The sequence below is a fragment of the Polypterus senegalus genome, chromosome 6 (assembly GCF_016835505.1).
Source record: "Polypterus senegalus isolate Bchr_013 chromosome 6, ASM1683550v1, whole genome shotgun sequence".
NCBI lineage: Eukaryota > Metazoa > Chordata > Cladistia > Polypteriformes > Polypteridae > Polypterus > Polypterus senegalus.
In genome coordinates this window covers 136,556,839-136,565,788 of record NC_053159.1, presented here as the reverse complement: position 1 = coordinate 136,565,788, position 8,950 = coordinate 136,556,839, and positions in this window count along the sequence as shown.

Sequence of the window (8,950 nt, the reverse complement as noted above, 5' to 3'; positions counted from 1 at the left end):
ATGCTAGAAAACCCTCAAATAAAGCTGAATTACAACAATTCTGCAAAGATGGGTGGGCCAAAATTCCTCCAGAGCGCTGTAAAAGACTCATTGCAATTTATCGCAAACGCTTGATTTCAGTTATTGCTGCTAAGGGTGGCCCAACCAGTTATTAGGTTCAGGGGGCAATTACTTTTTCACACAGGGCCATGTAGGTTTGGATTTTTTTTTCTCCCTAAATAATAAAAACCATCATTTAAAAACTGCATTTTCTGTTTACTTGTGTTATATTTGACTAATGGTTAAATGTGTTTGATGATCAGAAACATTTTGTGTGACAAACATGCAAAAGAATAAGAAATCAGGAAGGGGGCAAATGGTATTTTATACAGTGGTGTGAAAAACTATGATTCTGAAATACATAGCAAAACAAAACAGCCAAGGTGAGACAACGTCATTCTTCTTTTCAGATCACCACATTGGCTAACTGTAGATGCATGTATTAAGTAAAAATCCTTAATACTTGTCTATAGAGCAGTCAATGGGTCAGCACCTACAGTATATGTACGTGGAGACACTTGTGAGGTGCTAAGCTCCTTCTTGAATTCTCAAGTCTGCTGATCAATGATGTCAATGGCTGATCAAATCTCACTCAGTCCAGACTCTTTTCATGTGTAGCTCCTTGCTGATGGAACGAGCTGTCTAACTTTATTCAAAATTTGACTCCCACAAAGTGTTTAAAAAGGGTTTGAAGACTCGCTTTTTGGGTGAATTTCTTTCTAACTGATATTAGCTGTTACATTTTTTTGTAACCTAGTAATTGTAATTAGGTTGTAGTTTGTTCTGAGCTCTTCACTTTTGATGATCAATTGTGTAACCTTATCCTGTAACACTTGTTTCCAAACAGTCTCCCATACTGATATTTACTTGATTATGTTAACCTCTTTTATAAGTCAAATTGGATAAAATTGCCTTGACTCTCATGGAGGCCCCTTTACTGAGTTCAGGCATCACAATCATTTTGAACATCCCTCCTACTTTTGCCCTGTAAAAATGTTAAGAGTTTTTGCTGTGCAAAATCTCCAGTCCCAGGAATCCATAATGATCATGTAGCTTTCTATCTCAAGAGACTTTGTTTCAACCAATTGCCATCTAGGTTCACCAGTTGCTGATTCTCTCCACTGGTGAGGATATTTGTGCACTGAGCCAAGCTTTCCAATTGAACTTTCACTTCTGTGGAATTCTGTAATATTTGTTTCCTGCAAAGCTGGTGATAATTAGGCAGCCAGCAAGCTCCTGCCTTAGGCAAAAGGTCCTGCTTTTGTTTTGTTGCTACCTTTGCTACCAGCAATAGGGACACTTATTCTCAGTGCATGGATGTTATGAATTGCTGTTTGTCATCACCCCAGTGCTTTGCTTATTAGGTTAACCTTAACATGTCATATTTGTTATGCTTTACTATTATATAGTTGCTGCTATTTCTATGTCATTTCCATGGTTGCAGCCATTACAGCAATGATTCACATTACATGGCACATCCTCCACATAATTATTTTTTAAAAATGGCAGCACAGTGAAACAGATTTCAATAAATAAAACATCAACTGTGATAGTGATAGTGTGGGATAAAGATTTTGAAATATACAGCTAGTGTAAGGACGTTTTGGATGTTTTCTGTTAACTTTTATTTAGGTGTTGCATTTTTAATGAACATTTCCTCTTATTTAATGACCCCAGACAGTTCTTAGACCCAGATTCTTACCTGCACCTAAGCAGTTTTTCATCTCCCAGTCATACTTTTCTATCTAGTTTCCAGCCACTATGAAACTTCTCAAGATCACTACAATGACCTCTGTGAAAGTGCATCAGCATTGTCATGATTGCCCCCAGGCTTGTGATTCCATGGTGAACTGTAAGGTTTGTAATTCTTTTATCCATTGGGCAGGTTGACCCTTAGGTTCTTTGAATGGCATCAGTCAGTGAAAGGCAGTATGATCTATCTGAAAAACAAATGGAAGTCCACAAATGATTACAACGTTGAACAGCATCAGCAAAACCCAACAATTTACACCTAGTGACACTATAATTGCGCTCTGATATTAACAGGTTCACCTATAATAAGCCACAGCACATTCTTTGTCAGTATGTTGGTTTGTTAGTACTATACCAATGCCCACATTTCTTGCATTTCAACTGTATCTGCAGTTTGTTCACAGTCATGCAGAGTGAATGACAAGCTCAGTCAGATTGGGAGGAGCAAGGTATGGGGCTTGACAGAGAGCTCCTTTCACACATTAGACCATCTTTCAGTTTACCTTCCAAGTACAGCAACTACTATAACTGCAAATCCAGCCACGAAACAGCAGCAATACAATGCCAATCCCAAGAATATACATATTTACCTGTGATTTTTAGGAGTAGGCTAAGGGCTGTACTACTGCTATTTTATCTGTCCTGAGTGAGATGCCCTTTGCTTTGGCCTGATGTCCTAGAAATTACACCTTCTGCTTCATTAGTTAATACTCCTGGATGGAGTTTTAATCCAGCCACCCAAATTTTCTGTAGTAATTGCCTCAGAACCCTGAAAGCTCCTATGGACCAGAAGGCCATCGAAATAGATAAGACACTAGAAAGAAGACACTTAAGGCATAATTCGTGAGTCTATCTAAAGTGGCAGAAGCAGCACATGGGCCAAAAGGCATTACACTGACCTGCCAGAAGCCCTGGACATTGGGCAAATGCAGAAGGAACTGTAAATGGGCTGAGCATTACCCATATCATTATGATGCTGGGTGAGATGAGTTTGCCTATCATCTGCAGCTGATGCAGAAAAGCTCATTATGAATTCAACCAAGAACTCCCACAGTTATTGCTGTAGTTTCTAGTTCACTCCATGAATATTGGTGTCCCAAAATAATATAACTCTATGGCAACCAGGTTACATAAGATTGTTGTGCCATTAGGAGAGTATCTAAGCATTGTGAAAATAAAGGGTATATTTGCTACACACATAGTGCTTCAGCAAAATAATTACATGTAGAATCTAGTTATGACCTAGCTTTGTTTAAGGGCTTTGTGGTCAGTGACAATCGGTGACTTTTGGTACGAACCTCTACTATGTTTGACGTCCTTCACAAAATGAAAACAAAATCTCTTTTCCTCAACAATATGTTGTGGACAGTATTGCAAATGGAAAAAATGGCAGATTTTTAAAGATCATAAGATGAAGGAATTTCTTTAGGAGCATGAATAACAAAATTGTCAGTAGGCAGGCATGGTCAGAGCACAAAAACAAGAAGAACTGAGCTACACAATTGAAAATGAAACTAAAATGTATTGTTCAAAAAACAAACACCAAATATCTTAACAATAAACTATTATCCTTTTCTCTCTACACACATGAATGTGTTGTTTTGCTTAGCAGAGCCAGAGCCTGGACACCAGACTGTGTGCACTACCATCTTTTATAATGGCTATGTGATGATGTCAATAGCCATACACACATGACCAGCAGCAAACATGGTGGTATCCATAATAAAATCAGCACACCAAATGGCTCCACCAATGAAGAAAACACTACCAAAGTGGCAAAAGACTCAAAATCACGAAGTCTAATGGGTACAAATTGTTAAAATTAGAAGGCAGTGTGATATAGTGGTTAAGGCTTAGGATCTAGGACTTTAAACCCTGAGGTTGTGGGTTCAAATCCTGCTACTGACACTGTGTGACTCATGAGTAAGTCACTTCACCTGCCTGTGCTCCAATTGGAAAAAAACAAACCTTTTGTATCTCATATGTTGCAAGTCACCTTGGATAAAGTTAATGCCAGTTAATAATAATAATAATTAATATAGTATTTCAAACATCCTCACCCTCAGTCACTCATGACACAGCAGTCACAACAGCAGGATGAGAGCTAGTCTGTAATACTTCACATGCCATTTAGGAATGCAGTTACGTTTAGATCAAAACAGTCACCAATCCTCTGGAGGAGGTTCAAAGAATTAAAACGTCCTGGATATTCTCAACTCACACCTGATGATGCACAATCTGATAGACCTCCTGGATGCTCACCATCTTTTGGCCAAACGTAGAATCCATATTTCCAGTAACTAAACTAAATTTGATCACAGAAGGCTCCCAGGAAACATTACAGTGGACCAAGTGTCTATTTAAACTTAATAGGGCTAAGCTTCAACTTCCACCATTCAACCTTTGCCCAGCCATCTGTAACAAGTTATGTGGGAAAAGGTCAATATCATCCAAATGATTTGTGGACCACAGTAAATTAGTAATTATCAATCCTTCGCCTTTCTCTTTCATTTCTTTCCAACTCTCTATATCCATAAAATGCAGTCTACGTGTGTTTGCTTGTTCTTTATTTACAGTTTTGTTCTTATAGTGCCATAGACTTGAATTCTGGCACACAGGTACTTCTCTCTATAAGTCACATTTTTGGCACATTATTTCCAGCCTACAGGTGTGATGTTTACCACGCTTGTCTTTTAACCAAGAAATTTAGGTTAGATGACAGTCTATTAGGGCAGCACGGTGGCGCAGTGGTAGCGCTGCTGCCTCACAGTTAGGAGACCTGGGTTAGCTTCCCGGGTCCTCCCTGCGTGGAGTTTGCATGTTCTCCCCGTGTCTGCGTGGGTTTCCTCCCACAATCCAAAGACATGCAGGTTAGGTGGATTGGCGATTCTAAATTGGCCCTAGTGTGTGCTTGGTGTTTGTGTGTGTCCTGCGGTGGGTTGGCACCCTGCCCAGGATTGGTTCCTGCCTTGTGCCCTGTGTTGGCTGGGATTGGCTTCAGCAGACCCCCGTGACCCTGTATTCGGATTCAGCGGGTTGGAAAATGGATGGATGGATGACAGTCTATTACATTTATTTATTTTTTTAATGAAGAAAAACATTTTCCTCGTTATTTTTTGCTAAGTCTCCAAGCTTCTTCAAAAACAAATCAGTATTTTTGTCACCTCCATTTATACACAAGGTGTATATTGTAGTGAAATGCTTAGTTACAGAAACTTAAGGGAAATATAAATATTATAATGAACAACAAACAAAACACTCAAAAGAACTTCTGCCTTGGATAATAAGAGAGCCGCTGCTGTCAATAACAGGCTGCTCAGTTGTACCACAGGTGTACATTTAAGGCATTAATATTTGAATTGGACAGGTCCAGATTGTGTCCACAAACCAAACATTCTGATAGAAAAGTGTTCCTTCCAAAGTTCCCTGGTTAAAGTCACCAACATTCTAAGATCAGAATTATTATTATTGTTAGGGATAGGGTTTTTAATTCCTGCCTTGCGCCCTGTGTTGGCTGGGATTGGCTCCGGCAGACCCCTGTGACCCTGTAGTTAGGATATAGCAGGTTGGATAATGGATGGATGGATAGGGTTTTTAATTGCAGTTTGGATTCACAAGCATAATTTCTCACAACTGCAACCTGTCTGTCAACCACTGTCTATCATATTTCAAGCTGCGTAAGTCAGGTTCTTGGTATAAAACATTAAGGGGGGTGCAGGCAGGGCCATCTTAACGCATGGGCAGTTGCCCGGGGGCCCTACGCTAATCTATGTATGTTGTGACTTGCTGAGTGGAGGTGTAGGTAGGGGCCACAGTGCACTGCTTTGCCCGGGGGCCTATAATGCTGTTAAGATGATCCTGGGTGCAGGAGGCGGATTACGTTCACTGCAAGTGGGCATAAGCTCACGGCTGATTCAGTCTTGTAATCAGTAACATTTATTCTAAACACAATAACTTTTTATCACTTTAAATTTAAAGCTACGTTTGGAAATAACATGAGCAAAGTCAGGGAATAGAACTACAGATTCAACTATGCAACAGGTATGAAACACTACAGCATAATCTGTTGAGGGGCAAACAATGTCAAACAAGTTGTGATGGTGGTGTGATGTTTAGCATCAAGAAATCAATAAAGAGATCAGGGATTGATTCTTACCCATAGCAAGAACATATGAAATTTGACAAAACAGAGGAGACCATTCAGTCCATCAAGCTCATTTGTTTAGCTAACAGCTAAAATGTCCTAGTATGCCATCCAGATGCTTTTTTGTTTTTTAAGATTAATTTTTTATTGAAATACAAAACCATCACTTTAAAGGGTAACATAAGCCATTTTGTTCACAGAAAAAGAGTGAAAATTTGGTCCAGATGAAAATCCAAATTTAAAATTGGACAAATTTAGATTGAGTTTGTTGATGATTAGGATTCAATGATACCAATGAGACATTGTTAAGAACTAAATTCCATGAAACTGAAAGGGTAACAGCAACTGATTGTTGACGATATGATGCCTTACAAAGCATTGGGTATAATGTAGACACTGGTTTATGACCAGGAGAAAGAGTAAGTGAGAAATTATACAAAAGGTGGGAAGCATCTAGAAACCTCTTAAAGGTTGTCAAGGGTTCTTGAACTACATGTCTTGGTAGTCTGTTCCAGTTTCCCACAAGTCTAAGTTAAATAAATGCTTCCTGGATTTCTGTTCTCAATGTACTTCCAAATAATTTTCACTGATGTCCTTGAATATGTGATTCACTCTTAAGCTGACAGAATTCTGCTTGATCTACTTTATCAATGTCTTTGAGAATTTTTGAAGGCCCGGATTAGGTCCCCAGTATGTCTCGACAGGTTTAATTCTCTGAGTCTCTTGGAGTACAACATGCCCTTAAGTTCTGGGATGTACTTGGTTGCTCTGCTCTGCATAGCTTCAAGTGCTTTCATGTGTCGTTAAGCATTTCCTGTACTAGTTTTGTTATGGCCCTAAGCTGTATTCATTGGAATTTAGGGTTCTTTAAACCAGAAGAAAAACCAAGAATATTACATGCGAAGCCCCTTTGTGATACTATCCATAGTTATGTACTTATATCAACAAGCTTAAAGACAGTAAAGCTTGGTAATACATACTATAATGGTACTGAAATGTTTCATCAGCCAGGAAGGTGTCATCCATAGTATGAGCTGGTATTCAATCACCAGCAGCAGAACCACCTATAAAAACAGCAAGCTTGAAAAGCTGCAAACAAACACCATCTAATACGGCAAAGACGAGCACTCCATTGGAGGACAGCGAATCACCTAACAGAGCTGTGTAAATAGCAAAAGGATCAATACTAGTACTCGGTGCACATAGCACATAGGTGTCAGATGTGGGGTGTGGATCTGACCTACCATTCCATTCAGCAGAGTGTCGTGGAGATTGCAATGGATCTGCTTGGCTCTTCAGAGTAGTTGCTGGAGAGTCTTTAGGTTGAGATCAGGAATCTGGAGGACCATTTGCGCCATCATTATAGGGGAGCTGAGAGAAAGCTACCTCTGTATTTTCACCAATGCTTCTCCGTCTGTTAAGATCCATTGGCCTGGGTGTGCAAATGCTGCCAAAGATGGGAAAAAGTTTAGCAGATAACCTGATCCCAGGTTAGCAATGTGAAGCAGGGCTGGTGATACAACTGCAAAGGCAAAGGACGAGGCAGATTGAAGAGGTTCAAAGCTGAGATATGGACCTTGAGTGGTTTTTGCAGTGGCAGTTCAATGAAGGAAAACAGCTAAATACCAATACATCTGCACCTCCACACACAAGGAGGTTTGCCTGCACACTTGTAATTAACAAATCACACCATACAGAAGTGCAGCATTTAACACCAATGCAACACTGCATGACAACACACCACTAATATTCATGCTGCACCGTCTGACAATTCAGCACTTAAAATCCCTTCTGTGCAACTTAACAGCAGAGTGTTTGAGAACCCATAGCCAGGGAGAAGTCACAGTAGCAAAAGCCAACATTCCATTACCAGCAGCAGGGGTGTCTTTACAAATGGCAAGCCTCTAAAGTTGGAATAAGAATCCCATCTAGTGTGGCAAAGGTGAGCATTCCTTTTAAGGATAGCAAGCTACAAATAAAATAAACTGCAAATGGAATCACTCTGTAAGTCGATGCAGATGCTACAATACTTTGCAGCTACCTTATAACTGTTTGACTTTTGCATTATGAACTTACAAAGGTATACATTGAACCAAGACAGATGGTGAGCTGCTGGTTCCTTTGTTATTTGCATCTCACTGCTAATTGAAATCTGATTTAGAAAATAAGATACAATTAAAACAATGAACGCAGTTGTTTGTGTTTAATATGCACAAATACATTGCTTGAGCAATAACTGCTTCAGCAGCAACAGTTGGATTCTAAAAAACAAACTGGATGAGAATAAAACTTAGCAGCCCCTGCGTCCCTCTGGGACTGAAGTTGAATAGCCCTGTTTTAGATGCAGTCTTTCAATAACAGCTACATAATGGGTTATTTAATTTCAGAGCTGTCCAGATGGGCTGGAGATGACGTTGAAGTTGAATTTGATATGAAGTATTGTATTACAGACTGCATGTTTAATTGTTCTGTGTCACACCAGTTTTTCTTAATGTGGCGTAAAGAAAGCCCCCTGCAAGCTCGCAAAGAGTGGAAACGCACAGACACAGTTGCACTCTACATTGGATAACATGAACATACTAAAATGTGGAATTGACTTTACTAGCTTTTCCCTCAAATTTCCTTGAATGTTTTACTATTTTAAAATATCCTATTTTAATAATTCCTTTCATTATTCTTCCCCAACGCCTCAACTGTAAACTACAAATAATCAAAAAATGATACTTGGTCGTTATTAGGAACAATTTAGCGTCATCGTAAAGCGCCAAAATATATTTGCATAAAGTAAAATAAATTGCTACTATAACTTCACATCTACTAATAGAATAATAGCACAATTATCAGATGATGAACGCCCGTGTATTCTAATATTATCAATGTTTTGCTCCCTGTTCCTATCTGCAGTAAATCTGCCCTCTTTCCACGGCATTGGTCAGGAATTACGCAGTGCATGCTGGGTAGTAACTGTAACGTTCCTTTTGAGGTACAGAATGGGGTGGGAGGAGGAAGGGTTAC